The sequence below is a fragment of the Myotis myotis genome, unplaced genomic scaffold (genome assembly GCF_014108235.1).
Source record: "Myotis myotis isolate mMyoMyo1 unplaced genomic scaffold, mMyoMyo1.p scaffold_m19_p_3, whole genome shotgun sequence".
In the NCBI taxonomy this organism is placed as follows: domain Eukaryota; kingdom Metazoa; phylum Chordata; class Mammalia; order Chiroptera; family Vespertilionidae; genus Myotis; species Myotis myotis.
The window spans coordinates 108,348,499-108,360,337 of NW_023416335.1; the positions used below are offsets into that span (position 1 = coordinate 108,348,499).

Genomic DNA, 11,839 nt, shown 5'->3' on the forward strand with positions numbered 1-11,839 from the left:
AGAGGGGGGATCAGTCTTTTACTACCAGCCTTTCGCTATGACCGATCTCTTAAATTGGAAGTCTCACACCTGCTTATTCAAAAAAACCTCAAGCCATGATTTACCTCTGGAGTCAATTTTTCAGACCCATAAGCCCACCTGGGTAGACTGCAAGCAACTCTTTCTCACTCTTTTTAACACTGCGGAGCACATGAGAATAACAGAAACTCAGAAATGGCTCCAGACCCAGGCCCCAGCAGGGACATTAGACACAGACAGATAAGCCAGGGAGGCTCTCCCAGATGTGAAACCCAGATGGGACCCAAATTCAGAGGATGGGAGGGCCAGGTTAGAGAGATATCCACTGGTCTTCCTCCAGGGGCTCTCGAATATGGCAAGACTTCTGAGGTTTTCCAGAGGCCTAATGAAAGTTCCACAGCCTTTTCAGACCTCATCGGACTGGCGGCAGCAGACTCCGGCTAGGACAGACCGGGCTTTTTCAAACTGGGCCCCCATGAGCCCATGGTCGAAATGAATATCGGGGGGCCAGACTGAACTTTATAGTTGATACAGGGGCAGAGCACTCAGTAGTTACTCAGAAAGTGGCTCCCCTCTCAGGATGGGAAGTCGCTGTTATCGGAGCTACAGGGGACCACACCCGCAGATCATTCTGCCACCCCCTACTGATGTCAGTTAGACAGCCACCAGGTGGTTTATGAATTTCTGTACTTGCCAGATTGCCAGGTCCCTCTAATGGGCAGAGACCTTTTAGTCAAAATGGGAGCAGCATTCCGTCAGAAGTGGAATGGTTTACATGTCTAGATCTAAAAGATGCCTTTTTCTGCCTTCAGCTGGCACCCTCCAGTCAGTCCCTGTTTGCCTTCGAGTGGGAAAACCCAACCACAGAGGCTAAGGAACAGTTCACCTGGACCAGAATGCCACAAGCATTCAAGAACTCTCCGACTCTTGTTAGTGGAGCACTAGCATCAGATTTGTCCAAATTTCCAGGATAAGACATGGGGTGCGTTCTACTCCAATACATAGACAACCTCCTACTGGCTAGCTCCACTCGAATTCAGTGTTGGGAAGGAACACGAACCCTTCTAAGACTCTTTCCAGCCGCCCCCCCCCCCCCCCAAGGACACTGAAGACTTTATTTTGCACATAGGAGCCAGTTGCACGACTTCTCGCTCATGGCCTTGACAATCCGCTTCGGGTTGGGCACTGTGAGGTCGTCCCCCACCACCTGGATCTCCGTGCTAGCAGTGAACTTGCACCACGCTTCCCAGTCGTCCTGGTCGAAGGGGTCTTCAATAGACACTACTGGGTAGTTCTTGATGAAGGACTTAGTACAGGTTGGCCAGATCGTCGTGGGTGATGTACCTGTTGGGGTCATCGGGTGACTTGAAGTCCAGGTCATACTTCCCAGACTTGAAGAACTTGGAGGCAGCCACGTCCATGCTGATGACCACCTTATCGGTGTAGCCGGCTTTCCCGATGGCGTTCTTTAGCAGCTCCAGGGCTTCCTTATTCTCCAGGATGTTGGGAGCAAAGCCACCTTCCTCCCCCTCGTTGGTGGCGTCTTTCCCATACTTCTCCTTGATGACGTTCTTCAGGGTGTAGTAAATCTCAGCCCCATGCGCATGGCTTTCCTGAAGTTGGCGGTGCCTACGGGGAGGATCATGAACTCCTGCATGGCCAACTTGTTGCCAGCGTGAGAACCACCATTGATGACATTCAAAGCCAGAACTGGCAGGACGACCCCGGTGTTGCCAGCCAGGTCAGCAATGCGGCAGTACAGGGGCACCCCTTTCTCAACAGCCCCAGCCTTGCAGAATGCCAGGGACACTCCTAGTATGGCGTTGGCACTGAATTTAGACTTATTTTCCGTCCCGTCCATCTCAATAATCAGCTTGTCGATCTTCTGCTCCACCACGCTCAGCTTCTTGCTAACCAGTGCAGGTGCAATAGTTTTATTGATGTGCTCAACAGCCTTGGAGACACCCTTCCCCAGATAGTGCGTCTTGTCATTGTCCCGAAGCTCTAGAGCAGTGGTTCTCAACCTGTGGGTCGTGCCCCCTTTGGGGGTCGAACGACTCTTTCACAGGGGTCACCTAAGACCATCGGAAAACATATATATAATTACATATTGTTTTTGTGATTAATCACTATGCTTTAATTATGTTCAATTTGTAACAATGAAAATACATCCTGCATATCAGATATTTACATTACGATTCATAACAGTAGCAAAATTACAGTTATGAAGTAGCAACGAAAATAATTTTATGGTTGGGGGTCACCACAACATGAGGAGCTGTATTAAAGGGTCGCGGCATTAGGAAGGTTGAGAACCACTGCTCTAGAGCCTCGTAGATACCAGTTGAGGCACCACTGGGCACAGCAGCTCTGAAGAGACCTTTTGCGGTGTAGAGATCCACCTCAACAGTGGGGTTCCCACAAGAGTCGAAGAGCTCTCTGGCGTGCACCTTCAGAATAGACATGGTGAATGTCTAGCCGCCGGATGTCGCCTGAGAAAGAAGGGAGCTGCAGACACACAGGGTGAGCGCTTAGTCACAATGTGTGGTGCTGCGAGGACTCCCTTCTAAGACTCTTAACTGAAACAGGTTATTGGGTGTCCAAAAGGAAGGCTCAAATCTGTCAGAGGGAGGTCAATTACCTAGGTTTCTGAATTACCCAAAGGAAATGAAGGCTAGGGACAGAAAGAAAACAGGCAGTATGTGCCATACCAGTTCCAGTACCTGGCAACAGATTCAGGAATTCCTAGGGGCTGTAGGGCTCTGTCGAATTTGGATCCCAGGATTCCCAAATCTAGCTAAGCCCCTCTATGAAGTCTTAAAAGGAGAGGAAAAGGCACCCATTAACTGGAGTCCTGAATAGGAAAAAGCCTTCATGACCATAAAGACAAAGCTCACCAAGGCGCTGGCCCTAGGGCTCCCAGATGTGACTCGGGACTTTAATCTTTTCATTCACCAGAACAACAGGGTAGCCCTGGGAGTTCTGACTCAGGAGATGGGACCCTGGCAGAGGCCAGTAGCCTATACCTCCAAACAGATTGACCCGGTTGCCTCTGAGTGGCCCCCATGCTTCAGGGGCCTTGCAGCCACAGCCTTATTAGTCAAAGAGTCAGACAAGTTCACTCTGGGACAGAACTTAAATGTTAAAGTGCCTCATGCTGTTGTCACCCTAATGGAAGCTAAGGGGCAACATTGGCTGACTCATGCTCGGACAACTCAATACCAAGGGCTCCTATGTGAAAATCCACGAATAAGATTAGAGGCAGTAAGAACTCTTAATTCTGCCACTTTCCTACCCATTGCAGAGGGAACCCCTGAGCATGATTGTCTAGAAGTCCTAGACGACTTTTAGCCAGCCAGATCTAACAGATAGGTCTCTACAGAATCTGGACTTAGTATTGTTCTCAGACAGCAGTAGCTTCCTAGATGAAGGAAAAAGACGAGCCAGGTATGCAGTGGTATCAAACTTTGAGGTAATAGAGGCAGAGCCCCCGCCTGAAGGATGGTCAGCACAGAGGGCAGAACTTTGGGCCCTAGTCAAAGCCTTAAATCTCAATAAGGATAAGCGTGCCAATATCTACACTGACTCCTGCTATGCCTTCACTACCCTGCATATACAAGGAAAGGGGGCTCCTGATGGCCAGAGGAAAAGGGATCAAAATCAGAATGAGATCTTGAAGTTACTAGAAGCAGTCTGGGAGCCCAAGGAAGTGGCAGTCATCCATTATAGAGGACACCAAAAAGGAAAAGACTCAGTGTCAGAAGGGAACTGTCGTGCAGACACAGCGGCAAGGCTAGCTGCTAGGGACCGGGAAGCACCATTGCGGATGATGCTGGTTCCTGAATTACCTGAACCTCCGAAATACACCCCTCAAGAAGAAGAATGGGCCCAACGAGAAGAGAGTAAAAGGACAAAGGAAGGTTGGTGGATACTCCCAGATCATAGGGTCTACGTTCCAGAACAGTTAGCTCATAGAGTAGTCCTCTAGCAGCATGAACTTACCCAATTAGGGAAGACGGCTCTAGAAGCCTTGTTAAGCAGATACTATCTAATTGGCCGTCTCCCTTCCTTATGCGCCTCAGTCTCTCAGTGCTTCCTCCTTTGTGCACAGAACAATGCAATGCAGGGTCCTGTAGGACTGATAGGAATTCAGCACTGTGGGCTGGCTCCCTTTGGAGGTCTAGAGGTAGACTTTAGAGAAATAGGGCCTAGTAGAGGAAATAAATATCTTTTAGTTTTTGTCTGCACCTTTTCAGACTGGGTTGAGGCATATCCTACTGGCACAGAGAAGGCGAGAGAAGTCACTAAGGCATTACTGAAGGACATAATTCTGCGGTATGGAATGCCATTAACCACAGGGTCAGATAATGGCCCAGCCTTTATAGCTGAGGTAGTACAGCAGGTAGTTAAGGCCTTAGGAATTAAGTGGAACTTACATGCAGCCTACAGGCCCCAGAGCTCAGGGAAAGTAGAACACATGAACTGGACTCTCAATCAGGTTGTGGCTAAGCTATGCCAGGAGACGAACTTACCCTGGACAGATATCTTACCAGTTGTGCTCCTGTGGGTGCGCTGTGCCCCGATAACCAGGGTAGGGTTCTCTCCATTTGAAATTCTATATGGCAGACCCCCTCCCTTAATTCGGCCAAAGGGAGATTTGGGGGAAATAGGGAACTTAGAAATTCAGAAATAGCTACAAGGACTTGGGAAAACTATCCTTGAAGTCCACAGATGGGTTACTGATTGATTGCCCATCCCTATAGGAACAGCTGTGCACCCTCACAAGCCTGGGGACCAGGTTTGGGTAAAAGACTGGAAAAAGGAACCCCTTAAGCCAGTGATGGCGAAGCTATGACACGCGTGTCAGAGGTGACCCTCGAACTCATTTTTTTAGTTGATATTTCTTTGTTAAATGGCATTTAAATATATGAAATAAATATCAAAAATATAAGTCTTTGTTTTACTATGGTTGCAAATATCAAAAAATTTCTATATGTGACACAGCACCAGAGTTAAGTTAGGGTTTTTCAAAATGCTGACATGCCGAGCTCAAAAGGTTCGCCATCACTGCCTTAAGCCAACCTGGAACGGACCTGATCCAGTCGTACTAACCACCCCCTCAGCTCTCAAAGTTACAGGACTGAACACCTGGATCCACCACTCCCAGGTAAAAGCAGCCCACCAGCTGGACAATCAGCATCCAGAGTGGAAGGTAACCTCTGACCTGAACCACCCCCTGTGGATCATCTTCAAGAAGACGGTGGATTGGGTTGACCCGACCTGAATTTCTTTATTCCCTCCTATCTGGATAATTATTGTTTTTGTTTTTTTTCCTAACAGTTTTATTCTGTCTTCATACAAGTGTCGCCAGAACCCCAGACTGGTAACAGGAGGAGAACCTCTCTGCCCTTGCTACTTGGATGACCCCCTTGGGGAAGATGAGGAAGACTTGGGATACTGAACCCCCATTTTTGTCAGCCCCCCTTCAGCAGGAAGTAGCTAGAGTGGTCGTTGACCTTATCCCCAGTTCCTGAGTCTTTTGTAATCCCCAAGGCTAAGAATAGCTTGTGGAACAAGAGGGGAGAATGAAAAGGAAAATGGGGGGGCTTGCAATCTAGTTCAGTATCTGGTTAAAACTGCAGTCTTGCCCTAGCCCAGTGGTCGGCAAACCGCGGCTCACGAGCCACATGCGGCTCTTTGGCCCCTTGAGTGTGGCTCTTCCACAAAATACCACGTGCGGGTGCGCACGTTCAGTGCGATTGAAACTTCGTGGCCCATGCGCAGAAGTCGGTTTTCGGCCTGGGCGAGTCTATTTTGAAGAAGTGGTGTTAGAAGAAGTGGGGGGTGTCGGTCCATCGGGCGACAGGAGACGCAGCGCAGGCGGGCCGCAGGATACGCAGCACAGGGGAGGCACGCACAATTCTTGCACGAGTTGAGTGAGCCAGTCAGTCAGCAGTCTCATTGTGCAGTGGTTAGTGCTAGTCGTATTCGCAAATCACACACGGGTGACAAAAGTACTTACTCGAAGCATAAAGTTACCTGTATTTTTCCAACCAGCTGCAAATCCTACAGGTATTTTTGTCATCAATTTAAGAATTGTAATTATTTTGTGTTGGTGGCTATTATGAAATGAAACATTTTTTTAGGTGCCCTGTTTGACATGGCTACAAAGAAGCAAAGAAAAACGGAAGAGGAAAACCGTGAATTTAAAGTTGAATGGACCGAGACTTTCGCGTTTATTCAAAACTTAAATGGCCTTCCGACCTGTCTTATTTGTTAGGAAAAATTGGCGCATAATAAGAAATCAAATTTGGAGAGACATGTTACAACTAAACATATGTCATTTAGTACTAAATATCCTGTCGGTGATGCAAGGAAGAAAGCAGTTGAGGAACTTCAGAAGAGTCAAGAAAAATCAAGTTCTGTATTTAAATACTGGATGCAATCTTCCAACAATGTTAATATTGCAAGTTTTGTGGTTAATCAAGAGATTGCTAAGAGAGGAAAACCATATACAAATGGCGAATACATAAAAAGTTGTTTTATAAATGCATCCGAAGAGCTATTTTGGGATTTTAAGAACAAAGCAGATATTCTAAAAAAATTTAAAGAGTTACCATTGTCTGCTAAAACAGTGAAAGATAGAACAGTCAAAATGTCTTCGAATAAACCAACCAGCAAGTTGAAGATCTTAAATTGGTTTCAGCTTTATCAATAGTGGTTGACGAGTCTTGTGACATAAATGATACAGCGCAAGTTTCACTTTTTGTACAATTTATTTCATCTACAGGTCCTAAAGAAGAACTTTTAGGATTATTGCCACTCAAAGGTCAAACATGTGGAGAGGATATAGCAAATGCTGTAATTGAGTGCATTGATAAACATCATATTCCACTTGATAAAATTGTCTCAATTTCAACAGACGGGTGGAAAAGTATGACTGGCATAAGAACCGGGTTTGTTGCTATTTTGAAAGAAAAAATTAATCACGAGATACTTACTTACCATTGCATCATTCATCAAGAAGCGATTTGTGTGCATACATTTCCAGAAGAAATTTGCAAAGTTATGGAATTGGTGATTAAGATTATCAACTCCATTATAGCTAAAGCTCTTAATCATCGCCAATTTAAAGAATTTTTAGTTGAAATGGAGAGTGAGTACGCAGATCTTCTGCTGCATAAGAGGAAACGTTTTGAAACGTTTCACTTCCTTATTAACAGAAATTAAAGCATTTCTCCTTGAGAAGGGTGTTTACTATCCAGAACTAACGAACGATCAGTGGATCAAAAAATTTTATTTCATGGTAGACGTTACGTCTTGAAAGGACAAAGCAGAAACAAACTCTCCTCCACTTTATCTTGTAGGACTGGGCCCTCAGCCTAAACCCCCTCCTCTTTCTGAGAGTGACCAGAGGAATGCCAGTAATATCCTAACTCCCCCAGCCACCACCTGAGTGGACCAATGAAGCTCCAGGAACGCAGCTAAGGTCCTAATAACGCTATAGTGGAGGACGGCTAAAACCTCAGAATGTGTTGGTCACTTCCTGACCTTTGTGCTGTAAAACCCTGACCAGAGTGACCAATCTCTGTGACTCACGTCACTTGCCTAAGCCCACCCAAATGACTAGCCCTATATCGCCTTTGTTCTCTTGGGACTCGGGTTCCCTCTCGAATCCAGTAATGGAGGCAGAGGGGGGACCAAGCTGGCTTGAATAAAAGACTCTATGCTTTTGCATCGGATTTGGCACTCCCTGGTGGATCTTGGGGAGGTCTTGAAATCTGGGCATAACAGTCTCATCTAAATCAGCTTAATCGTAAGCTACAGGGGAAAGGAAACACAGTTTTTTCGATGTTAGAAGAAGTTATTTCATTTGAAAACAAATTATCTCTCTTTGCTCAAGATTTTGAAAGAGAAACTTTGATTCACTTTCCAAGCCTGTTGAAACATCACCAAGAAAATAATTCTGATATTGACATTTGCTATTTCAAAACAACACTTTTAAATATGAGGGAAGCTTTTCTCAACAGGTTTCAGGAATTCAGAAACAGCAAAGCAACGTTAGCCTTTGTTAAAAAACCTCTCAATGCTACTGTAACAGAATTAAATTTTTCTCCCTTTAATATTGACATTGGCAACTTTGAAATGCAATTGCTGGATTTAAAAAACAAAGAACTGTGGAGCTCGAAATTTGAACGTCTTTGTGCTGATATAGAAATATTGGAGAAAAACAAATGTGAACTTAGTTCACAGCACAAGTGGTCTGCTTTGAAAGACCTGGAGAAGGAAGAGATGTTGATTTTTAACACCTGGAATAGTATTCCTGACTCATATAATCAACTGAAAAAACTAGCACTTGCTGTTCTTTCCTTATTCGGGTCTACATATTTATGGGAACAATCATTTTCAAGCATGAACCGTATCAAGAGTAAATTGAGAAGTCGTCTTATTGATGAGAACCTGGAATCGTGCCTAAAATTAAAAACAACAACATACAAGCCTGACTTACCCAAACTTTCCAAGGAGATGCAAGGCCATTGTTCACATTAGTGTTTGTCAGTCATTGTCATGATTTAATTTATGGATATTGTAAGGTAAATTGTAAGGAATTTAATTTTATCAATAAATAATATCGTTATTAAGTATGATATCAAGTTTTATTCAACGTACCTATAGTTTAACTAAGACTTAAAACTTTAAGTAAAGTTTATTAACACATTGTTTGCGGGTAGTTTTTATCGCACGCTAACAGGTGGCATGGGCCATTTTTGCTTATTTTTTGCGCAAATGGCAACGTTCAGTAAAATTACGATAACTTAAGTTTTACATATTTTTTTTCAATGAAACTTTTTGTGATTTACTATAAAATGTATACTGAATTATTTTTCTTAGAATCGCACTGAATGCGTGGTGAGGCAGAGAATTATGTGAAGGGATGACTCTACGCAGTTGAATAGATTACCGTTATATCTGGAAGTACATACATAATTCACCATTGTATGTGTTAGAGACCCAAATTTTGTCCTTTGGAATTCGTATATCTGCATGTTAGCATCCCTTTAGAGCAATAAAAAAGTATAAAAATAAACGTATTTATACGTTACCCGCATTCTACCGCTAGTCTATAAAAAACGTACTAATACGTGTCCCGCACTCTACTACCAGTCAACGTAAAACGTATAAATATGTTTCCCACATACAATGTGTTAAGTTAATTTTAGGGAACGTTGTGGAGTGAAAGAAGAGGTAGTGTCGAGGATTGAGAAAGGTATGTTGAGATGGTCTGGACATATAGAGAGGATGAACAAAAGGAGATAGACGAAACAAGTATACAATACGAGTGTGGATCGGAGAGTTGGAAGGGGTCGACCTCAGCGAACGTACCTCAATCAGATTGAGGACGTTTTTAGCAAAAGCAAGCTTAGGAGTACCCTAATTAAGTTAATAACAATGTACCTACCTATATAGTTTAAGTTTAAAAAATTTGGCTCTCAAAAGAAGTTTCAATCGTTGTACTGTTGATATTTGGCTCTGTTGACTAATGAGTTTGCCGACCACTGCTTTAGCCGGTTTGGCTCAGTGGATAGAGCGTCAGTCTGTGGACTGAAGGGTCCCAGGTTCGATTCCGGGCAAGGGCATGTACATTGGTTGCAGGCACATCCCCAGTAGGAGGTGTTCAGGAGGCAGCTGATGGATGTTTCTCTCTCATTGATGTTTCTAACTCTCTATCCCTCTCCCTTTCTCTCTGTAAAAAAATCAATAAAATATATTTTAAAAACAACAATAAAACCAAAAGAACTGTAGTCTTACTTCCCCACTCTGACTGTTGAAGTTACTAGAAGCAGTCTGGGAGCCCAAGGAAATAGCCCTCATATCTCCTGTCTTTTTTTTTTTTTTTAATCCTCAGGTGAGGATATTTTTCCATTGATTTTTAGAAAGAGTGGAAGAGAGAGAGAGGGAAAGACAGAGAGAAACACTGATGTGAGAGAAACACATTGATTGGCTGCTCTCCCACATGTGCCCCTAGGAGGAGCCTGCAATCGAGGTATGTGCCCTTGACCTGAATCAAACCTGGCACAGCTTCTGTCCGCAGGCCGACACTCTATCCACCAAGCCAAACTGGCAAGGGCTCTTCTGTCTTTATTTGAGCCTGGTTTAATTTTCTCTCATATCTGTGATATTTCCCAAATAATTTTTAGCTCTTTTCTTCTCCCAAGTATTAATAGGACAATACACAGTCCCAGAACTATGTCATCCGATCTCCCCTTCTTCTGTTTACTCATGTGCCTATTTCTCTAATTCCCTCTGCATGCCTTAAATACCAGGCTTCCCCATGACTTGTTTCTGCCCTTTCCCTTCCAAATATCTGTACCTCCAACTGTGGTTCTTCCTTAGCTCTAGGGCATTTTTTGGTTCTAACCCCAAACCCAGAAACTCTTCTTGTCCTGGGGTTACTGGCGCTCAAATACAATCTGCATGAATGCTTCCTGACATTTATAGATTTCCCTTTGCTCTTTGAAACTTGGCAGCCTGTCTGCCACTGGCCTCCTTCCACTTCTACAATGAAATCGCCTTGTCATAATCCCGTCACAGCTTTCCTTATCAAAACCCATTTATCAGGCATCTGAAGATAACACTCAATTTCTCTTTTCAAATCTAGTTGATAAAGCAAAATACTTGGTCTGAAAAGCAACTGTGCAATAACAACCAAAACAACATTTAGTTATTAATTTAATTTAATTTATTATTATTTTAAATCCTCATCAAGGATATTTTTTTCCATTGATCCTTAGTAGTCATTAAATTTAAATTAAAAGTTAAAAATAGACCGTGAAAGTGTTTCTTTTAAAATTACACAATTAAATATCTATTGTCAATTTAGATTACCTCAAACAGTTCTCTTTGGAAATGTTCATTTTATTATAGAAATTAATTTTGTTGAGACAAGAGTTTGAGTCTTATACTTTTTGTTCTTTCTAAAGCAAGTATTACCAGTGTTAACTGCAAAAGATTAGATCAAAATTTTTTTTGTTTTCTTAGTATCATTTATTTATTTATTTTTAAACAAAGGCTTTCTTTTTTAATCTTTATTGTTGAGAATATTATAGATGTCCTCCTTTTTCTCCCTATTGCCCCCCTCCACCAGGTTCCCACCCCACCTCAGGCCTTCATCACCCTACTGTTCCTGTCCATAGGTAAGATTTTTGCTTAATCTCTTCCAACCCACCTCCCCTCTTCCCTCTGAGATTCATCAGTCTGTTCCATGCCTCTGATTCTATTTTATTCACCAGTTAATTTTATTAGATTTCTTCTTCGTTTATTTTGACTTTTAAATTGTTGATAGAGATGTATTTGTTACCATTTTGTTCATATTTTTTATTCTCCTTCCCTTTCTCCTTCTCCTTCTCCTTCTTCTCCAAGAATACCCTTCAACATTTCATGTAATACTGGTTTGGTGTTGATGAGTTTTTTTTAGCTTTTTCTTGTTTGTGAAGCTCTTTCTTGTTTCTGACCCTCAATTCTAAATAAGAGCTTTGCTGGGTAGAGTAATCTTGGTTGTAGGTCCTTACTATTCATCACTTTGACTATTTCTTGCCACTCCCTTCTGGCCTGCAAAGTTTCTGTTGAGAAATCAGCTGACAGTTTTATGGGTGCTCCCTTGTAGGTAACTAACTACTTTTTTCTTACTGCTGATTCTCTCTTTGTCTTTAACCCTTGACATTTTAATTATGATGTATCTTGGTGTGGGCCTCTTTGGGTTCCTCTTGTTTGGGACTCTGAGCTTCCTGGACTTGTGAGTCTCTCTCACCATGTAGGGGAA

The 11,839-nt window shown here is 43.2% G+C and overlaps 1 pseudogene; it reads right to left on the reverse strand.

The window, feature by feature from the left end:
* Positions 1 to 1,132: 1,132 nt before the first annotated feature.
* Positions 1,133 to 2,505, reverse strand: LOC118650537 (annotated as a pseudogene).
* Between the last annotated feature and the right edge of the window lie 9,334 nt (positions 2,506 to 11,839).